The sequence below is a fragment of the Mobula hypostoma genome, chromosome 5, assembly GCF_963921235.1.
Source record: "Mobula hypostoma chromosome 5, sMobHyp1.1, whole genome shotgun sequence".
Classification (NCBI taxonomy): domain Eukaryota; kingdom Metazoa; phylum Chordata; class Chondrichthyes; order Myliobatiformes; family Myliobatidae; genus Mobula; species Mobula hypostoma.
Window position 1 is genome coordinate 13,397,530 of NC_086101.1, and position 22,813 is coordinate 13,420,342.

Here is a 22,813-nt window from a genome sequence, read left to right on the forward strand (position 1 = left end):
ATCCTGGTAAATCTCCTCTGTATCTCCAGCATTTCATGTATGCTACTAATTAATAATCATATTCCCAACCAAAATAAGCACAACTATTGTTGGCAGACTCTCAGATGGCAGAAAGGATGGATACAGGATTGAGGTTGATTGGCTGATTAAGTGGTGTTGCGAGAAGAACTGTGCACAAAACATCAGCACGACCAAGGAATTGATTGTGGACTTCAGGAAGGGGAAGTCGAGAGGACACACACTAGAACTCATTTCACAATGGGAAAGGGTGAGCAGCTTGAAGTTCCTGGGCATCAACATCTCAGAAGATCTACCTTGCACCTAAGATGTTGATTCAATCATGAAGAAGGCAGCACACTAACAGTCGTACTTCATTGGGAGTTGGAGGAGATTTGGTATGACTCCAGCAAATTTCTACAAATGTACAATAGAGAGCATTCTAACTGGTTTCATCAGCACCTGGAGTAAAAGCACCAATGCCCAGAATCGAAAGATGCTGCAGGGAATGTAGATTTAGTCATCTCCATCATGGGCACATCATCCCCTGTCATCGAGGACATCTTCAAGACGTGGTTCCTCAAAATTAAGGAAACTCACTACCCAGTACATGCCCCCTTGTCATTACTAACATCAGTGAGGAGATACAGGAGCCTGAAGACATATACTCAATGATTAATGAACAGGTTCTTCACCTCTACCAATGGATTTCTGAATGGTCTATGAAACCATCTCACTATTTCTCTTTTGCATTTATTTATATTTGTAATTTATAGTAATTTTTATGTCTTTGCACTGAACTGATGACACAAAACAACAAATTTCATAATGGACGTTGCAGTTAATAAGCCTGCCTGATTCTGACTATCCCATTAGAGACCATGTAGGTTAGATATAGAGTAAAGCTCACTATACATAGTCTCTTCAAATACTCCCACGGCAGGGACTGAGTAACATTTTCATTGAATTCTTCCTTCAATCCTTATCCACTGCATTTTATACATTAATGAGCTGGATGAAGGACTAATGACAGACATCACTCACGGGGAAATCTAAGATTATGTACATTGGTAGGGAGGATAAAGTTGTGGGATGCTTTCTAAATCAGGAGCAAATTCAGAAATTGGAGGAGCAAAGGTACTTGGAAGACCTGGTGCAGGATTTTCTGAAGGCTAACTTGCAGGTTAAGTTGGTGGTAAAGAGGGAAATGTACTGTAATCATTCATTTTGAGAAGATTAATAAACAAGGGCACTAGCCTCATCAGCATCCAGGACATCTTCAAGGAGAGGTGCCCTGACAGCTGTAGCAGGGTTTGAATGTCATAACCTCCTACAAAGCTAAATCTTGAGGCATAGGGGACAGCAGAGCTTCACTTCCAGATGAGCTCAATGCCTCCTATGCTCACTTTGACCACCAGAACAGGGAGGAACCATCGTGCACCCCCATGTCTCCCAATGATCTTTTGGTCTCAGTATCTGAAAATGACATGTGGGCTGCCTTCAAGAAAATGAATCCAAGATAAGCATCTGGTCCAGACAGAGTACTGGCCAAGTACTGAAGACCTGTGCCAACCAACTAGCTGGCGTACTCAAGGATATCTTTAACCTCTCACTTTGCCAGTGTGTGGTACACACTTGCTTCAAGCCAGCTTCAATCATACTGGTGCCTAAAAAGAGCGTGGTAACCTGTTTGAATAACTTTCACCTAGTGGCACTTACATGCACACTGATGAAGTGTTTTGAGAGGCTGTGGTTGAAGCATATCAGCTCCTGTCTGAATTGTGACTTGGATCCGCTACAATTCATTTACCAAAGCAACAGGTCTACAGCGAATGCTATTTCGTTGGCTCTTCACACAACACTTGAACATCTGGACAGCAACAGTGCATATATCAGGATATTTTTTTTTAAATCAATTACAGCTCAGCATTTGACACCATCATCCCCTCAAAATTAATAAAACTCCAAGACTTGAGCCTCAATATCTCCTTGTGCAATTGGATCCTGGATTTCCTCACTTGTAGACCCCAGTCAGCTCTGATTGGCAAAAACATCTCCCCCTCCATCAGCACAGGAGCACTGCAGGAATGTGTATTTAGCCCCCTGATCTACTCACTTTAACACCTATGACTGTGTGGCTCAGTACAGCTCCAACACCACTGTTGTGGGCTGTATCAAAGGTGGTGATGAGTCAGCATACAGCAGGGCGATTGAATACTTGGCTGAGTACTGTAATTCCAGGGTGTCACAATCTCAGAGGACCTGTCCTGGAACCATCGTATAAATATTATTGAGAAGAAAGCACAACAGCAGAGTCTGCGGAGATTCAGCTTGTCATCGAAACTTTTGTAAACTTCCATAGATGTGAGGTGCATTACAGCCTGGTATGGGAACACCAATGCCTTTGAGTGGAAAATGCTACAAACGGTAGTGGCTTCAGCCCAGTACCTCATGGGTAGAGCCCTCCCAACCATTAAGCACATCTTCATGACACATTGCCATAGAAAAGCAGCATCCATCATCAAAGATCCTCACCACCCAGGTAATGATCTTTTCCCGCTGCTGCCATCAGGTAGAAGGTACACGTGTCTCAGGACTCACACCACCAGGTTCAAGAACAGTTACTACCCTTCAACCATTAGGTTCTTGAACAAAAGAAGATAACCATACCCATTTAACAACCCTATTATCTTATTTCACGCTCATCATCTATTGCTATTTATTTATTATCTGCATTTGCACAGTTACTGTTCTATAGGTTTGCTAAGTATGCCCATAGGAAAAAGAATCTCATGGTTGTATGTGGTGACATATATGTACTCCAATAATAAATTTCACCTTGAACTTTGAAAAAGGTAGCATCCATCATTGAGGTCCCCCATCATGCCTCCTTCTCATGGTTACTAACAGGGAGGAGTACAGGAGCCTGAAGCCCCACACTCAGCATCTCAGAAATAGCTTCTTCCCCTCTGCTATCAGATTTCTGAATAGATATTGAATCCATGAAAACTATCTCACTACTTCTTTTTCTCATTTTGCACTACTTAATTAAAACATATACATATATACACACACACACACACACACATACACACACTTCTTACTTCTCACACTTTGTGATTTGTCAGGCCATGAGGGGATACAGGGAGAAGGCAGAAGATTGGAGCTGAGAAGAAAATTGGATCAGCCATGATGAAATGGTGGAGCAGACTCGATGGGCCAAATGACCTAATTCTGCTGCTATATTTTATGGTTTTATGGTCTAATTTACAGCATTTATTATTATGCATTGCAATGTACTGCTGCCACATAACAAAAAAATCTCTCAACATATGCTGTATCGTTGAACCTGGTTCTGATTCTGAAAAGCAAGGATGGCTCGCTAAGATTTTATAAAGTGTCGGTCCTATAATATCATAACAAATTTTGGGACCAATATCTTGGAGACAGTCCAGAGGAGGTTCACAAGAATTATCCTGGGACTGAAAGGGTTTACATGTGAGGAGCATTTGATGACTCTGGCCCTGTAAAGTTGGGGGGGGGGGTGGTGAGGAATCTCATCAAAACCTACCATGTATTGAAAGGCCTGGAAAGAGTGGGTGTGGAGAGGATGTTTCCATCAGGAGGAGTGTCTGGGATTTGGAGGCTCAACCTCAGAGTAGATGGTTGTACAGAGTAGGACAGGACATCCACGGGCACTGTTCCCTCCAAGATGCGAGGGTGCAGGGCAGTGCAGTGAATGAAAAGCTCCCACGCACATAGCCTTTGTAGCCACGCAGCTAGAACTGGATGTAGCTAAAAAAAAAGTTTAGGAAGTAAAAGATTTTCCTTGTTGTGCTGCATTTTGTTGTAAACTTCAACGAATAAAATAAATTCAAAATTATGTATTTTTTCAATTTTCATTCTAGATATCCAGAGTATGTATATAACAAAAACAAAACGTTTAAAGTGCGGCGCAGTTTCCAGGCCGTGGTTGAAAACAATTTGTTGTTCACAAGGAGACGTGCAGGTTACTTGGCACAGCAACTGTGACGATCCGTTTATTCTCAGGGAGTCAGTGTGTACTATTTATTAATTAGGTGTGGGCCGTATATTGAGTTCGAGGGTGTGTACAGAGGTGGTTGAGACTACTTTCATTAATTGCGGTGTTTAAGGCGTTATATCCCTCGAGCTGCCGCTCGGGGTCCTCCTATGCTGGGAAGCGGGGCGGGGGTGGTGTTGTGGTGGATCTGACGTCCTGCTCTCGGCTCCCTCTAATTAACTGTTTGACAATAGCCGGATAACAAACAGTGCCGGGCGAGTAGACCCAGGGCAGATGGTTGAACGCGGGCTGATACGAGAAGACTGCAGTCTCCACCGGCCACCCTGTCCCCAGCGGCCAGCAGCTGGGAGTCGACCGTCAAACAAATGGTGAAAAGGGCAAGGGCAACTTTTGTCACACGGCTCCACACCCAATCACTCAGCTATTAACCCTTCAGTCACCCCAATTGTCAGCAAACAATTGATCCAATTACCTCAGAGATAATGGACAATTTAATTGAATGCTCCTGAGCATCCAACGAATGGTTAACCCTTCAATCAAATATAGTCAACAAACACGGTGAACAAAGCATCTTTGTTTTGTCACACCGCTCCATACCCATCCAGTTTACAATTAACCCATCAATCACCCCAGCGGAATCAACAATTCAATTGCCTTGCAACACGCACAAAATGCTGGAGGAAGTCAGCAGGCCATGCGGCATCTATGGAAAGAAGTACAGTCGTTGTTTCGGGCCGAGACACTTCAGCAGGACTGAAGGTCCTTGCAGGGTCTCAGCCCTCTACATCGACTGTACTCCCTTCCATTAATGTTGCCTGGCCTACTGAGTTCCTCCAGCATTTTGTGTGTTGCTTGGATTTCCAGCAGCTGCAGATTCTCTCTTATTTGTAATTCAATTACCTCAACAAAGCTAGTGGACAATTAACCATTTAATTCCACTGACACAACCTCTTCTACTTAAACAACAGGAATTCTGCAGATGCTAGAAATTCAAGCAACACACATCAAAGTTGCTGGTGAACACAGCAGGCCAGGCAGCATCTCTAGGAAGAGGTACAGTCGACGTTTCAGGCCGAGACCCTTCGTCAGGACTAACTGAAGGAAGAGTTAGTAGGAGACCCTTGTCTTTCTCCCCAGACCTCCTGTCCCATGATTCTCTCGTATCCCTTTTGCCAATCAACTGTCCAGCTCTTGGCTCCATCCCTCCCACTCCTGTCTTCTCCTATCATTTTGGATCTCCCCCTCCCCCTCCCACTTTCAAATCTATTACTAACTCTTCCTTCAGTTGGTCCTGACGAAGGGTCTTGGCCTGAAATGTCAACTGTACCTCTTCCTAGAGATGCTGCCTCTTCTACTTACCTGCCTTTCACCTCCCTCTGGTGCACCCCTCCCCCCACTTCTCCTTCTGCTTTGGCCCATGGGAGACCATCCCCTATAGTGATGGTCCTATCATCTTATCAGGACCATTCTGATAGTCCTCTCCTATTCCTTCTTCATCATTCCTCTACCTTTTCCACCTATCACCTGCAGCTTGTTCATTTTCCTCTCCCCCACCTTCTTATTCTCCCCTTCCTTTCTAGTCCTGATGAAGTGCCTTGGTTTGAAATGTCGACTGCTCCTTACTTAGAATCATTATCACTAGCATGTGATGTGAGATTTGTTAACTTAGCAGCAGCAGTTCACTGCAATACATAATTTAGCAGAGAAAAAAAATAAGTAAAATAAATATAATAGACAAGTAAATCAATTATGTATATTGAATAGATTTTTTAAAATGTGCAAAAACAGAAATATTGTATATTTTAAAAAGTGAGGTAGTGTCTAAAGCTTCAATGTCCATTTAGTAATCAGATGGCAGAGGGGAAGAAACTGTAATCACTGAGTGTGTGTCTTCAGGCTTCTGTACCTCCTACCTGATGGTAACAGTGAGAAAAGGGCATGCCCTGGGTACTGGAGGTCCTTAATAATGGATGCTGCCCTTCTGAGACACTGCTCCCTACAGATGTCCTGGGTACTTTCTAGGCTAGTGCCCAAGATGGAGCTGACTAGCTTTACAACCTTCTGCAGCTTCTTTTGGTCCTGTGCAGTAGCCCCTCCATACCAGACAGTGATGCAGCCTGTCAGAATGTTCTCCACAGTACAACTATAGAAGTCTTTGAGTGTATTTGTTGACATGCCAAATCTCTTCAGACTCCTAATAAAGTACAGCCGCTGTCTTGCCTTCTTTATGACTACATCGATATGTTGGGACCAGTTTAGATCCTCAGAGATCTTGACACTAAGGAAGTTGAAGCTGCTCACTCTCTCCACTTCTGATCCCTCTTTGAGGATTGGTAGGTGTTCCTTTGTCCTACTCTTCCTGAAGTGCACAATCAGCCCTTTGGTCTCACTGACACTGAGTGCCAGGTTGTTGCTCCGCCACCATTCCACTAGTTGGCATATCTCACTCCTGTATGCCCTCTTGTCACCACCTGAGATTCTACCAACAATGGTTGGTGGAATGGTTACCCCTTCAAGTTTCCAACAGAACTGCTGAACAGTTCACCTTTCACAGGCAGCATTACCTCAGCATCACCTGTGAATAATTAGTCCTACTCTTACTCTAACCTAGTGACTGAAATATTTATCCTTACAGCTATTAAACAAATGACTTCAATTGCTCTGATGTGGACAATGAAATACTAAACATAAGAGATGCTAAATATTCTGAACAACATACATAAACTGCTAGATGAAATCAGCAGGTCAAGCATCACGGAGAGGAATTAACAGTTGATGTTTTGGGCTGAGACCCTTCATCAGGCCTGGAAAGGAAGGAGGCAGAAGCCAGAATAAGAAGGTGAAGAGAGGGAGGGGAGTACAAGCTGGCAGATGATAGGTAAGACCGGATGACTGGGAAGGTGGGTCAGTGGGTGTGTGGAAGAGGGGAATGAAGTAAGAAGCTGGGAGGGAATTCATAGAAGACCTAAAGGGCTAAAGAAGGAATTTAATGGGAGATGAGAGTGCGCCATGGAATAAACGAAAGGAGGAGGGAAACCAGAGGGCGGTGAAGAGGAGAGAAGGCATGAGACAGTTACCAGAATGTGGAATGGAAAAAAAAGACCAGGAGGGGGGAGAAATGATTGGAAGTTGGAGAAATACCATCAGTTTGAAGGCTACCCAGATGGAATATGAGGTGTTGCTCCTCCCACATGAAAGTGGCATTACCGTGGCACTGGAGGAGGCCACGGATAGACAAGTTGGAAAGGGGATGCGAACAGATAGCCACCGGAAAATTCCACCTTTTGTGATGCATGGAGCAAAGGTGCTTGATGAAGTGCTTCCCTAATCTCCCCAATGTAGAGGTAGCCGCACTGGGAGCACCAGATACAGTAGATGACCCTGAAAGACTTGCAGGTGAGGCATTGCCTCACCTGGAAGGACAGTTTAGGGCCCTGAATGGTGGCAAGGAGGTGAATGAGCATTTGCAGGGGTAAGTGCCAGGAATGGAATCAAGTGGGGAGAGAGACAAACGGACAAGAGCGTCAAGTAGTCAGCGATCCCTGCAAAGCGGCGAACAAGATGCCCTTGGAAATCTGACATTCTAACTAACACAACCCTTCAATTACCGTGATGCAGCCTTTGAAAAATTAACCCTTCTGTTACCATAACACAATCACTGGACAATTCCCCTTTCCATTGGAACACTGAGATGATGGAAGGGTTAATATTTCCTTGAGGTGGTGACGAGATAAACAGAGTTCCAGAGCCAGTGGCAGCATCAATGTGGGACAGGTTAGATGAGATGATGGCTGACCTGGATACATTTCTCTGATGATCGGACAATTTCATGATCAGCCTTGCTGAGGAAGTTACCAGGAGAACTGATGTAGGAAAGGCAGTGGATGTTGTCTACACAACCATTAGCAAGGCCTTTGACAAGGTTCCACATGGTAGGTTGGTCCAGTAGGCTCAGAAGTTTGGTATTCAAGATGAGGTAGCAAATTGGATTAGACATTGGCTTCACAGGAGAAACCAGAGAGTGGTAGTAGATGATGGGAGGCTTGCAACTAGTGGTGTGCCACAGGGGTCAGTGCTAAGTCTGTTGTTGTTCATCATCTATGTCATCCAGATTGATGATAATGTGTTAAATTGAATCAGCAAATTTGCTGATGACACTATGTTTGGAGGTGTTGGTAGTGAACAGCAGGGAAGGCTATCTCAGCTTGCAGCAGAATCTGTTCCAGCCGGAAAACTGGGCCTGAAGAATGGTAGATGGAATTTGATGCTGACAAGTGTGAGGTGTCTGGGAGGACAAAGCAGGGTAGGACTTATATGACGAGTGGTCGGGCACTGAGGGGTGCGGTAGCACAAAGGGATCTGGGGACACAGGTCCATAATTCATGAAAATAGCATCGCAGGTAGATAGGGTTGTGAAGAAAGCTTTTGGTAGAGTAGCTTTCATAAATCGAAGTACAGTGAATTCTGGTTAATTGGGACACATCAGGACCAGAACATTTTGGGCCAATTAAGCAGTGGCTCCTATTAGTTGAAGATCCATGGAAACAGTTAAAAAGGTATAAAGAAGACAAACTAATTTCAAGAGTACAAATTGTGTATTTAAGTGAAATACAGAACAAATTAGAACATGGCCAATAGTAGTACAGTACTACAAAACTGCATTGGTTCCTAATTCTTATCAACAGAGGAATTCATCCAGTGTACACTGCCATGTTCTTTTCATTGACTGTAAATGAACAAAATTAGGGCGGACACGTTGCGCACATAAAACTGCTTGCTTATGAAGATTGCATCCTCCAAAACTTCATTTTCATTGTAATTTTCAGGGTGATGTTTGATACCTTTAAATTCTGCGTAGCCCCTTCTAACTTGCTGACGTAGTGAAATCATTTTATTTTTACCCCCAGCTGTTTCTGGCACCTTCAAGCCTGAAAGCTTAAAACCACATTTGAGCAAAGAAAGAATTCTGAATTGTCCTACTGCTTATTTCTCGCCAACTATCAGTGACAAAATCATTGCTTTATGAACACAAACACACCCATCTGACACTATTTAAAAATGGTTCTCTCCAAGCACAGTGTTCACTGGCCGCAAAAATGGACGTGACTGATGCTGGTTAGAAACTGGCAGTGCGCACGGCCTCTCCGGTGAATGATATCTGTAATCTGTCAAGTAGGATGCCGTGCACAATCCTGATTTGATGGAGGCAGACGTGACAGCATGGACGAACATCTGGTGAAACTTCTGAAATGCCTGTTTCGCTGCCCTTGCTACTGTGTGATCCAGAATCTCCGGGGGGAAGGCCCCGAATCCTCGGCTTTGCCTGTTGCTCGGCGGCCAGGGCAGGGTCGAAGCGCTCGGCAGAGATGGTGCTCGGTGCTCGGTGTCAGAGGGCTGGTCGGAGGCTCGAAGTTTTCGGACGGATTCAGAGTCGGACTGTGGTCGGGTGCTTCCAGGAGGCTGCATCGGCAAGTTTGCGGCGCTGGAAGCTCATGGCAGGGAGAGTTTTCTCCCTTCTACCGTCTGCGTGAGATGTTGGGGCTATCGGGACTTTGAAACTTTTTTTTACTGTGCCCATGGTCTGCTCTTATCAAATTACGGTATTGCTTTGCACTGTTGTAACTATATGTCATAATTATGTGGTTTTTGTCAGTTTTAGTCTTGGTCTGTCTTGTGTTTCTGTGCTATCATACCTGAGGAACATTGTATCATTTTTTAATGCATGCATTTCTAAATGACAATAAAACGAGGACTGAGTGTCCTCATAATCTAATCTAACCTAACTATTTGGCAATTTATTCCTGTCCAAATTAAGCAGCATAGTGGCCAAAATAAATAAAGAGAATCCTGGCTATTTTCTTAATTAGCTTTTGTTTCTTAGGAGTTGTCTCAAATAAGTGCCTGCCCCGATTAACTGATGGCCCGGTTAACTGGTACCAACTGTATTGAGTACAGAATTTGGAATGTTATGTTAACATTGTACAAGATGTAGGTAAGGCCTAATTTGGAGTCTTGTGTGTCGTTCTGCTCCATTACGTAGAGGAAAGATATCATCGATAAGATTGAAAGAATGCAGAGTATGAAGGCCAGCTAGCCAAAAGCCTTTTCCGTCACCACGTTCACCGGCTTTCAGAAAGACGTGTCCTGACCCAGTGGGCAGAATGGCCTGTTTCCCTGCTATGTCACTCCATGACCAACAGTGTGCCCACTGCCTAAACTCAGGTGATACCAGGCAACACCTCAGTGGCGATGGGATAACAAGAAATGGGCGAGGCGGTGGCACAAGGCTTTTACAGCCCCTGCCACCGTCTCTAGGCGATTTGAACATTACTCCTATGACCGTATGGGTTTGCTCCAGTTTCATCCCACATTCCAAGGATGTACGGATTAGTGGGCTAGTTGTTCCCATAGGTGTTAATTGGGCCAGATGTGCTTATTGGACAGAAGAGCCTGTTGCCAAGTTGTGTCTTTAAGTAAATAAATATAGATAAGATAGATAGATAAATTAATAAACATAGATAAATAATAGATATAGAACTGTGCAAAAGTCTTAGGTACCTATATAGAGGTAGGAATTCTAAGATTTTTGCATAGTACTGTATTTGTCAATGCGGCGCGCAGAGTGAGTTTATAAGTCTGGCAGGAGCAATGGATTTTGGGAATGGCGAAGGTAGAGCACCGCCAGAGGGGTGTGGGGCAGGTGGCAGAGAACGAGTGTCAGAGTCAGGGGCAATGGCACGAATATAGACACATCTAGCCCTGAGACACCAGGCAAGGTCATTTGATTCCAAACCATTGGTTTATTGATCATTACAGAATGTCTCTCGTGTGCTTCCCACTCCCTCCCCTCTCCCTTCCTCTTATTTTCCCAACCATGGTCACCCCTCTCCCTGCCCCCTTCCGACTCTCAGCCCATGACAGAGATCCACATCAGAATCAGGTTTATCACTCACGTATGTCATGAGAGTTGGTTTTTTTTTAATTTGTGCAGCAGTACAGAGCAAAACATAAAATTACTACAGTACTGTGCAAAAGTCTTATACACCCTAGCTCACACTCTCTATTAAATATATATTTAAATATAATATATATGTGTATGTGTGTGTGTGTGTCTATGTATATGCCTGAGGACTTTTGCATAGTACCATATATACAAAGATAAATGAATAAATGGATAGATAAATAGATACTGTAGATAAATAAACAGATAGAGATGTAGAGCAACATCCATATCAGGGACTTGCCACCACACATGTTATGCTCTCTTCTCGCTGCTGCCAACAGGAAGAAGGTACAGGAACCTCAGGACTCTCAGCACCAGGTTCAGGAACAGTTATTTCCCCTCAACCATCAGATTCTTGAACCGTATGGAATAACTACATTTAAGTTCACTTGCCCCATCACTGAACTGGTCCTACAACCAATGGACTCACTTCCAAGGGCTCTTCATCTTACGTTCATGATATTTATTGTTTATTTGTTATTATTTTTTTCTCTTTCTTTTTGTATTTTCGCAGTTTGTTTTCTTTTGCACATTGGTGTTTGTGCATGGCCTTTTATTGTTTCTATTGTGTTTCTTGTATTTACTGTGCATGGCCACCGAAAGATGCATCTCAGGGTTGTATATGGGGACATATGTAGATGTACTTTGATAATAAATTTACTTTGAACGTTTAACTTTGAGAAAGAAAGAAACCAATCCACAAATTAAGAAAAACTCTGCCTCTCCGTATTTTGACACCTACATCCCTCATATTCAGAGATAATTGGTGGCTAAAGCACTCACTCATGCGTGTAATCTCTCCACGGTCAATAGGCTTTTCGTTTTTGCCGCTGGGAGTTCAGTGTGGGGGTGGGGGGGAGGGGAAATGAATAATTAACCAATTAATTGCCTATCCAAGAGTCTCTTAAATAGCCCCATTGCATCAGACTACCACCAAGCCATGGTGTGCTGCAGACATTTAACATTCTTCGGGTAAAAAGAAAACACAACCTCTGACATCTCCCCTAAACTCTCCTCCACTGACTTTAACAGTGCGGCCTCGAGTATTGGCCATTACCACTTGGGGGGGAGAAAAATTTCGCCCTCTGCTATTGGCCATACTGTCCCGGGGGAGAAAAGCAGGTGTGGACAGATATTCAACATGGTGCCCAAGGAGTGGGTGGAATTGTTAATTTGGGAAAGTATTAGAGCCATTGCCTGCCTTTATTGTTGAAAATTTTGATTGTTAATAAGTCTTAACTCTTGACCAAGGGTTGAGAGTAAATGCATGATTTACTGTAAACATCTTTCATTTGTAAATGTACAGAGAGTCAACGCAAAATTTTTATTGTTAATAACTGTATTGAATAAGGACTTACAGTCAACGAATGGTTTTCTTTTCTTGTATGTAATTATTTTTATTTTGTAATATTTCTGAATAAAGTATTTTTGGGAAAAAAAAGAAAAGCACAATCTATACCTCTTATTATCTTATTCACTTCTATTAATGTGCGATTTGTGTGGATAGTATATAAAACAAAGTTTTTCACTGGATCCTGGTACATGTGACAATAAGTAATTACCAAATTTAACTAGATTAGGGATCTTTGGCCTAAAATATTAACATTGTCTGTTGATGCTGCTTGACCTATGATTGTCTCGGTACTTTCATGGAGACATGTGACTTGGAAACAGGCCCTTCGGCCCATCGAGTCTGCACTGACCATCAGAATCAGAAGTAGTTTTATTACTGACATATGCAGTGAAATTTGTACATAAAATATATAAAAAGTTGCAATAATAATATACATTATTTTGGTGGGTATGAGTGTGTGTGTGTGTTTGTAGTGCGAAAAGGGAGCAACTCTGCACAAAACATCGACCACTCTTTTCCATAGATGCTGCCTGGCCTGCTGAGTTCCAGCATTTTGTGTGCATTGCAAAATAGTGAAGTAGTGTTCATGGACCGTTCAGAAACCGGATGGCAGAGGGGAGGCTGCTGCTCCTAAAACATTGATAGTAATGAGATTCCTTAACGACAGATGCTGCCTTCCTGAGGCATCACCCTTTGAAGACGTCCTCAATATTGGGAGGGGCTGTGCCCGTGATGGAGCTATCTGAGTCCACAACCTTCTGCAGCCTCTTGCAATCCTGTGCATTGGTGCCTCCCTACCAGACAGCTACGGAGCAGAATCAGTGACAAGTCAGAATGTTCTCTGTGGACGTTTGCTGGGATCTTTGGTGGCATACCAAACCTCCTCAAACTCCGGGCGGAATATGATGTGTCTTCTTCATTCATCAGTGTTGAGCCCTGGTCAGATCTTCTCTGAGATGCTGATGCCCAGGAACTCGAAGCTGCTCACCCTTTCCATTGCTGACCCCTTGGTGAGGACTACTGTGCATTCCCCCGACTTCCAAAGTGCAGTAGTGACCCACTACCTCATCCTGGGGGTGGGGGGAATAGAGGACAGTGTGTGACCCATTGCCAACTCTGGTCCCAGGGAAGGGTGGGGGTGAGAGATAAAAGGTAAGGAGGGATCCATTGCCCAGATTAGTCCATGGGTTGGGACATAAAGGACGATGTGGGCCTCACTGCCCTGCCAGGATCTGGGGTGGCGGGGGTGGTCAATGTGGGACACACAGCCCCTGTGTAGCTGGAACAGAACAGGCTCTCTGTCCAGAAAAGATATCAAAGAAAGTTTTGGAAGAAGAGGGAAAGGGGACAGTCGAGGGACAATATCACTGATCACCAAGGGCTTGGCTGGAAATGGTCTGCGCATGTGGGTTACCTTTCCTGACCTCAGGCAGTCACATGGGAACTGCCTGCCTAACAGGAAAGGCACTTGCAAATTATGCAAAGCAAGATCCCACCAGCAGTGATGACCATTAATATGGCCGTTTGAGTTCACATCTCACCGGGCGCTGGGGTCGGGGAGGCCGGTATTTTATTACAATCGTGGACTATCACTCACAGTGGATGTTACAGAAGATCACGATAACAGTCCACAATAAATTCCCTCTCGTCTCAGAGCCATAGCCAATTCACCCGGTCTCATTACTGATCTCGGTTACGATGGAACGCACTGCAAACAATGGCGTAGCAACACTTGGTTACCTTGGAAGACAGCACCATCGACACTCAGAGAGCACGGTAACCTCACGACCTCATCGTGAAAAGGGTGAGGCTCCTTTAAGGAGAAGAATCAGGTTTATTATCGCCGACACAGGCCGTGATATTTTTTATAGTTTGTGGCAGCCGTGCTTTGCGATGTAAAAAAAAAGTTGCAGTAAGAAATATATAAAAGAAAGTAGTGTAATTGGTGCAAAAATAGAGCAAAATGAGGTGGTTTTCATGGGTCAGAAGTCCGAGGGCGTAGGGGAAAGCTGAAAACAGTGTTGCTTAGTGAAGTACCCCTGAACAACCAGGCTCCTGAGCTGACGTGGGTAACTTCATTCATCTCAACAATGAGCTGAATTCACAACCTACGGTCTCATTTCCGAGGACACTACAACTCGTGCTCTCAGTACTATGTACTGCTTAAATTAAAGGCATCCGTTAGTCTTGCGAGAGCATGGATCCGCGCCTGGAAAGTCTTCACTCTCCAGGGCGCAGGCCTGGGCAAGGTTGTATGGAAGACCAGCAGTTGCCCATGCTGCAAGTCTCCCCTCTCCATGACGCCGATGTTGTCCAAGGGAAGGGCATGAGGACCCATACAGCTTGGCACCAGTGTCGTTGCAGAGCAATGTGTGGTTAAGTGCCTTGCTCAAAGACACAACACGCTGCCTCGGCTGGGGCTCAAACTCACGACCTTCACGGTAGCGTAGAGGTTAGCGCAGAACGCTTTACAGCACCAGCGAGTCGGGTCCAATTCCGGCCGCTGCCCGCAAGGAGTTTGTACCTTCTCCCTGTGGCTGCGTGGGTTTCCTCCGGGAGCTCCAGTTGGTCATCGTAAGTTGACCTGTGTTTAGGCTGGAATTAAATCGGGGGTTTCTGGGGGTTGTGGCTCAGAGGGCCAGAAGGGCCTAGTCCGAGCTGCATCTCAATAAATAAAATTTATTATTAATTTGCTTTTCCTGTTTGTATTTGCATAATTTGTTGTCTTTTGCACTTTGGCTGCTTGTCTGTCTCTTTCTGGGTGTAGTGTTCCATTGTACTTCTTTCTTCTGTTGTGAGTGTCCGGCATCAATTGAATCTCAGGGGAGTATCTGGTGATATACATGTAGTTTGATGGTAAATTTAGTTTGAACTTTGAACTGTGACTGTAGACTTCGGCTGAGTTAGTCTCAAACTGGTAGTGTTCCCTTCAGAGCCACGCATAAAGAGTCGCCACAAAACACACACATCATTATTACTGGCTCCCAGCCCAGACGTTAAAATAACACCACTATACAGGGTCGCCTTCAGCGGAACAGAAACCAGGCAATCAATACACGTCGAAATCCTGCAATCCTCTCCCTCTCCCCGTCAGCACTGAGGGAATGCTCTTACTTGGGGGACAGCGTTTGCTTGAGAAGGTGATAGTCTCCTTCCCAAGTCACTGACTGCTGGAGAACGTGGTGACATCCCTGATCTGCAAATGCTGACGTACTTACTCGGGAATGAACAGCAACGCCGCTACATACAAAGACTCTGCTTGTGTAGGCCAGAGGGCACAAAGAATGTAAAGAGCTTTGCACTATACAGTTATATATATATTTATATATATTACGAATAATGCTTGTTTTTAAAATATATACAGTTCCCCTCAGCTCATAGTGAGAACTGGAATGAGTTATTAATGGACATTGCTGCTTCTGGGATCTTAATTTGCATAATTTGCACCGGTCTTTCCTATTTGGCAGGCAGCTCCCATAGGACTGCAGAAGGTTGGGAAAAGATATTGTAAGTGTAGATCCTTTCCAGCCAAGTCCTTAGCTGTCTGGGACCAGGTGGGGCAGTGGGTCACACTCTGTCCTTTCCCCCTCTGGGACTGGGTGGGTCAGTGGGTCACACACTGACCTCTCCCCCTCTGGGACTGGGTGGGGTAGTGGGTCACATATTGTCCTCTCTCCCTCTGGGTCTGGGTGGGGTAGTGGGCTGCACACTGTCCTCTCCCCCTCTGGGATAGGGTGGGTCAGTGGGTAACACACTGTCCTCTCCCCCTCTGGGACTAGGTGGGTCAGTGGGTCACACTCTGTCCTCTCCCCCTCTGGGACTGGGTGGGTCAGTGGGCTGCACACTGTCCTCTCCCCCTCTGGTACTGGGTGTGTCAGTGGGTAACACACTGTCCTCTCCCCCTCTGGGACTGGGTGGGTCAGTGGGTCACGCACTGTCCTCTCCCCCTCTGGTACTGGGTGTGTCAGTGGGCTGCACTCTGTCCTCTCCCCCTCTGGGACTAGGTGGGTCAGTGGGTCACACTCTGTCCTTTCCCCCTCTGGGATAGGGTGGGTCAGTGGGTAACACACTGTCCTCTCCCCCTCTGGGACTGGGTGGGTCAGTGGGTAACACACTGTCCTCTCCCCCTCTGGGACTGGGTGGGTCAGTGGGTAACACACTGTCCTCTCCCCCTCTGGGACTAGGTGGGCCAGTGGGCCGCACTCTGTCCTCTCCCCCTCTGGGACTGGGTGGGTCAGTGGGTAACACACTGTCCTCTCCCCCTCTGGGACTAGGTGGGCCAGTGGGCCGCACTCTGTCCTCTCCCCCTCTGGGACTGGGTGGGTCAGTGGGTAACACACTGTCCTCTCCCCCTCTGGGACTGGGTGGGTCAGTGGGCCGCACTCTGTCCTCTCCCCCTCTGGGACTAGGTGGGTCAGTGGGTCACACTCTGTCCTTTCCCCCTCTGGGACTAGGTGGGTCAGTGGGTCACACTCTGTCCTTTCCCCCTCTGGGACTGGGTGGGTCAGTGGGTAACACACTGTCCTCTCCCCCTCTGGGACTGGGTGGGTCAGTGGGTAACACACTGTCCTCTCCCCCTCTGGGACTAGGTGGGCCAGTGGGCCGCACTCTGTCCTCTCCCCCTCTGGGACTGGGTGGGTCAGTGGGTAACACACTGTCCTCTCTCCCTCTGGGATAGGGTGGGCCAGTGGGCCGCACTCTGTCCTCTCCCCCTCTGGGACTGGGTGGGTCAGTGGGCCGCACTCTGTCCTCTCCCCCTCTGGGACTGGGTGGGTCAGTGGGTAACACACTGTCCTCTCCCCCTCTGGGACTAGGTGGGCCAGTGGGCCGCACACTGTCCTCTCCCCCTCTGGGACTGGGTGGGTCAGTGGGTAACACACTGTCCTCTCCCCCTCTGGGATAGGGTGGGCCAGTGGGCCGCACTCTGTCCTCTCCCCCTCTGGGACTGGGTGGGCCAGTGGGCCACACTCTGTCCTCTCTCCCTCTGGGACTGGGTGGGCCAGTGGGCCGCACTCTGTCCTCTCCCCCTCTGGGACTGGGTGGGCCAGTGGGCCACACTCTGTCCTCTCTCCCTCTGGGACTGGGTGGGCCAGTGGGCCGCACTCTGTCCTCTCCCCCTCTGGGACTGGGTGGGTCAGTGGGTAACACTCTGTCCTCTCCCCCTCTGGGATAGGGTGGGCCAGTGGGTAACACACTGTCCTCTCCCCCTCTGGGACTGGGTGGGCCAGTGGGCCGCACTCTGTCCTCTCCCCCTCTGGGACTAGGTGGGTCAGTGGGTCACACTCTGTCCTCTCCCCCTCTGGGACTGGGTGGGTCAGTGGGCTGCACACTGTCCTCTCCCCCTCTGGTACTGGGTGTGTCAGTGGGTAACACACTGTCCTCTCCCCCTCTGGGACTGGGTGGGTCAGTGGGTCACGCACTGTCCTCTCCCCCTCTGGTACTGGGTGTGTCAGTGGGCTGCACTCTGTCCTCTCCCCCTCTGGGACTAGGTGGGTCAGTGGGTCACACTCTGTCCTTTCCCCCTCTGGGATAGGGTGGGTCAGTGGGTAACACACTGTCCTCTCCCCCTCTGGGACTGGGTGGGTCAGTGGGTAACACACTGTCCTCTCCCCCTCTGGGACTGGGTGGGTCAGTGGGTAACACACTGTCCTCTCCCCCTCTGGGACTGGGTGGGTCAGTGGGTAACACACTGTCCTCTCCCCCTCTGGGACTAGGTGGGCCAGTGGGCCGCACTCTGTCCTCTCCCCCTCTGGGACTGGGTGGGTCAGTGGGTAACACACTGTCCTCTCCCCCTCTGGGACTAGGTGGGCCAGTGGGCCGCACTCTGTCCTCTCCCCCTCTGGGACTGGGTGGGTCAGTGGGTAACACACTGTCCTCTCTCCCTCTGGGATAGGGTGGGCCAGTGGGCCGCACTCTGTCCTCTCCCCCTCTGGGACTGGGTGGGTCAGTGGGTAACACACTGTCCTCTCCCCCTCTGGGATAGGGTGGGCCAGTGGGCCGCACTCTGTCCTCTCCCCCTCTGGGACTGGGTGGGTCAGTGGGCCGCACTCTGTCCTCTCCCCCTCTGGGACTGGGTGGGTCAGTGGGTAACACACTGTCCTCTCCCCCTCTGGGACTAGGTGGGCCAGTGGGCCGCACACTGTCCTCTCCCCCTCTGGGACTGGGTGGGTCAGTGGCTAACACACTGTCCTCTCCCCCTCTGGGATAGGGTGGGCCAGTGGGCCGCACTCTGTCCTCTCCCCCTCTGGGACTGGGTGGGCCAGTGGGCCACACTCTGTCCTCTCTCCCTCTGGGACTGGGTGGGCCAGTGGGCCGCACTCTGTCCTCTCCCCCTCTGGGACTGGGTGGGTCAGTGGGTAACACTCTGTCCTCTCCCCCTCTGGGATAGGGTGGGCCAGTGGGTAACGCACTGTCCTCTCCCCCTCTGGGAGTGGGTGGGTCAGTGGGCCGCACTCTGTCCTCTCCCCCTCTGGGACTGGGTGGGTCAGTGGGCCGCACTCTGTCCTCTCCCCCTCTGGGACTGGGTGGGTCAGTGGGTAACACACTGTCCTCTCCCCCTCTGGGACTGGGTGGGTCAGTGGGTAACACACTGTCCTCTCCCCCTCTGGGACTAGGTGGGCCAGTGGGCCGCACTCTGTCCTCTCCCCCTCTGGGACTGGGTGGGTCAGTGGGTAACACACTGTCCTCTCCCCCTCTGGGACTAGGTGGGCCAGTGGGCCGCACTCTGTCCTCTCCCCCTCTGGGACTGGGTGGGTCAGTGGGTAACACACTGTCCTCTCCCCCTCTGGGACTGGGTGGGTCAGTGGGCCGCACTCTGTCCTCTCCCCCTCTGGGACTAGGTGGGTCAGTGGGTCACACTCTGTCCTTTCCCCCTCTGGGACTAGGTGGGTCAGTGGGTCACACTCTGTCCTGTCCCCCTCTGGGACTGGGTGGGTCAGTGGGTAACACACTGTCCTCTCCCCCTCTGGGACTGGGTGGGTCAGTGGGTACCAAGTGGGCCGCACTCTGTCCTCTCCCCCTCTGGGACTGGGTGGGTCAGTGGGTAACACACTGTCCTCTCCCCCTCTGGGACTAGGTGGGCCAGTGGGCCGCACACTGTCCTCTCCCCCTCTGGGACTGGGTGGGTCAGTGGGTAACACACTGTCCTCTCCCCCTCTGGGATAGGGTGGGCCAGTGGGCCGCACTCTGTCCTCTCCCCCTCTGGGACTGGGTGGGCCAGTGGGCCACACTCTGTCCTCTCTCCCTCTGGGACTGGGTGGGCCAGTGGGCCGCACTCTGTCCTCTCCCCCTCTGGGACTGGGTGGGCCAGTGGGCCACACTCTGTCCTCTCTCCCTCTGGGACTGGGTGGGCCAGTGGGCCGCACTCTGTCCTCTCCCCCTCTGGGACTGGGTGGGTCAGTGGGTAACACTCTGTCCTCAGTGGGTAACACACTGTCCTCTCCCCCTCTGGGACTGGGTGGGTCAGTGGGTAACACACTGTCCTCTCCCCCTCTGGGACTGGGTGGGTCAGTGGGTAACACACTGTCCTCTCCCCCTCTGGGACTAGGTGGGCCAGTGGGCCGCACTCTGTCCTCTCCCCCTCTGGGACTGGGTGGGTCAGTGGGTAACACACTGTCCTCTCCCCCTCTGGGACTGGGTGGGCCAGTGGGCCGCACTCTGTCCTCTCCCCCTCTGGGACTGGGTGGGTCAGTGGGTCACACACTGTCCTCTCCCCCTCTGGGATAGGGTGGGCCAGTGGGCCGCACTCTGTCCTCTCCCCCTCTGGGACTGGGTGGGTCAGTGGGCCGCACTCTGTCCTCTCCCCCTCTGGGACTGGGTGGGTCAGTGGGTAACACACTGTCCTCTCCCCCTCTGGGACTAGGTGGGCCAGTGGGCCGCACACTGTCCTCTCCCCCTCTGGGACTGGGTGGGTCAGTGGCTAACACACTGTCCTCTCCCCCTCTGGGATAGGGTGGGCCAGTGGGCCGCACTCTGTCCTCTCCCCCTCTGGGACTGGGTGGGCCAGTGGGCCACACTCTGTCCTCTCTCCCTCTGGGACTGGGTGGGCCAGTGGGCCGCACTCTGTCCTCTCCCCCTCTGGGACTGGGTGGGTCAGTGGGTAACACACTGTCCTCTCCCCCTCTGGGATAGGGTGGGCCAGTGGGTAACGCACTGTCCTCTCCCCCTCTGGGAGTGGGTGGGTCAGTGGGCCGCACTCTGTCCTCTCCCCCTCTGGGACTGGGTGGGTCAGTGGGCCGCACTCTGTCCTCTCCCCCTCTGGGACTGGGTGGGTCAGTGGGTAACACACTATCCTCTCTCCCTCTGGGACTGGGTGGGTCAGTGGGTAACACTCTGTCCTCTCCCCCTCTGGGACTGGGTGGGTCAGTGGGTAACACACTGTCCTCTCCCCCTCTGGGATAGGGTGGGCCAGTGGGTAACACACTGTCCTCTCCCCCTCTGGGACTGGGTGGGCCAGTGGGCCGCACTCTGTCCTCTCCCCCTCTGGGACTGGGTGGGCCAGTGGGCCGCACTCTGTCCTCTCCCCCTCTGGGACTGGGTGGGTCAGTGGGTAACACTCTGTCCTCTCCCCCTCTGGGATAGGGTGGGCCAGTGGGTAACACACTGTCCTCTCCCCCTCTGGGACTGGGTGGGCCAGTGGGCCGCACTCTGTCCTCTCCCCCTCTGGGACTGGGTGGGTCAGTGGGCCGCACTCTGTCCTCTCCCCCTCTGGGACTGGGTGGGTCAGTGGGTAACACACTATCCTCTCTCCCTCTGGGACTGGGTGGGTCAGTGGGTAACACTCTGTCCTCTCCCCCTCTGGGATAGGGTGGGTCAGTGGGTAACACACTGTCCTCTCTCCCTCTGGGACTGGGTGGGTCAGTGGGTCACACTCTGTCCTTTCCCCCTCTGGGACTAGGTGGGTCAGTGGGTCACACTCTGTCCTTTCCCCCTCTGGGATAGGGTGGGCCAGTGGGTAACACACTATCCTCTCCCCCTCTGGGATAGGGTGGGCCAGTGGGCCGCACTCTGTCCTCTCTCCCTCTGGGACTGGGTGGGCCAGTGGGTAACACACTGTCCTCTCCCCCTCTGGGACTGGGTGGGCCAGTGGGTAACACACTGTCCTCTCCCCCTCTGGGACAGGGTGGGCCAGTGGGCCGCACTCTGTCCTCTCCCCATCTTCTCTTTCTCCACCCTGGGACGCTATGTTGAAACGCAGCCAAGAAGCGTGTGGTGAAAACGTTCTCAGGCTAGCTCTCAGCATCTTGCACAATAGAGGCTCTGTTGAGTTTCAATCCAGGTTTCTGTTGGCATGGATCCACTAGAGGAAACTGTCTTGGCTTTGATAAAATCCAAAAGTAAAGGAAGATTATAATCTTGGGAATATGAAACAATAATCACTTCCCATGCTTTCAGAGCATGCTCTTTCAGCAGCTCTCAAGCGCCAACTTTAGTAATAACGAGATTGCTAGATGCCACTCCTTCCCTGACACATAACACAGCAAAGAAAAACTAAGTGGGTTATATCTTTTCTCAGTGGTAACTAATTTTTACTACTCTTCCAGAACATTAAAATAAACAGACTGACGCACATAAAATACTGAAGGAGCTCAGTAAGTCATGGAGCAAATACAGAGGGGGAATAAACAATCAATATTTCGGGCCGTGACCCTTCATCGGGATTGGAGAGGAAGGGATTGGAGAAGCCAGAATAAGGTGGGGGCGGGGAGGGGGAAGGGTGGAACTGAAAGCAGTACAAACTGGCAGGTGATAGGTGCTAGTTAATCTGACACTGATTTGACCCTCTAGCTTCATGATATCCCTCCAAGAGTTATCTAAGAAATTTCATAAGCAAAAGAGTGTGTGCAGACACACACACACACACACACAAAATGCTGCAGGAATGCAGCCGATCAGGCAGCAAATACGGAGAGGAATAAAAAGTTGATGTTTTGGGCTGAGACCCTTCATCAGAACTGGAAAAGAAAGGGGGAGAAGTTAGAACAAGGAGTTGGGGGGAGTGGAAGGAGTACGAGCTGGCAGGTGATAGGGGGATCAGGTGAAGGGGAAGGCGGATGGGTGGGGAAGAAGTACAAGCTGGCTTTCCAGCATCTGCAGAATCTCTTCTGCAAAAGACACACATTGGGTTACCATAGAGTCGTACAATAATACAGTAGGAATCAGGCCCTTCAGCCCCACTCATCCATTCTGACCATGGTGCCCACCCAAGCTAGTTCCAATTGCCTGTTTTAGGCTCATATTCCACTAAACCATTCCCATTCTTGTACTTAACCAAGCACCTTTCAACTGTTGTCCTTGTACTTGCGTCAACCACTTCCTCTGGCACATCGTTCCATATGCACACCACCCTCTGTACGAAGAAGTTGTCGCTCAGGTCTTTTAAAATCCTTCCCCTCTCACATTTAGCCTATGCCCTCGA

At 49.4% G+C, this 22,813-nt stretch overlaps 1 protein-coding gene across 1 annotated transcript in view; it reads right to left on the reverse strand.

Moving 5' to 3' along the window:
- Positions 1–22,813, reverse strand: part of LOC134346113 (suppressor APC domain-containing protein 2-like) — a 45,356-nt gene that overhangs the window by 12,997 nt on the left and 9,546 nt on the right. The window lies entirely within an intron of this gene.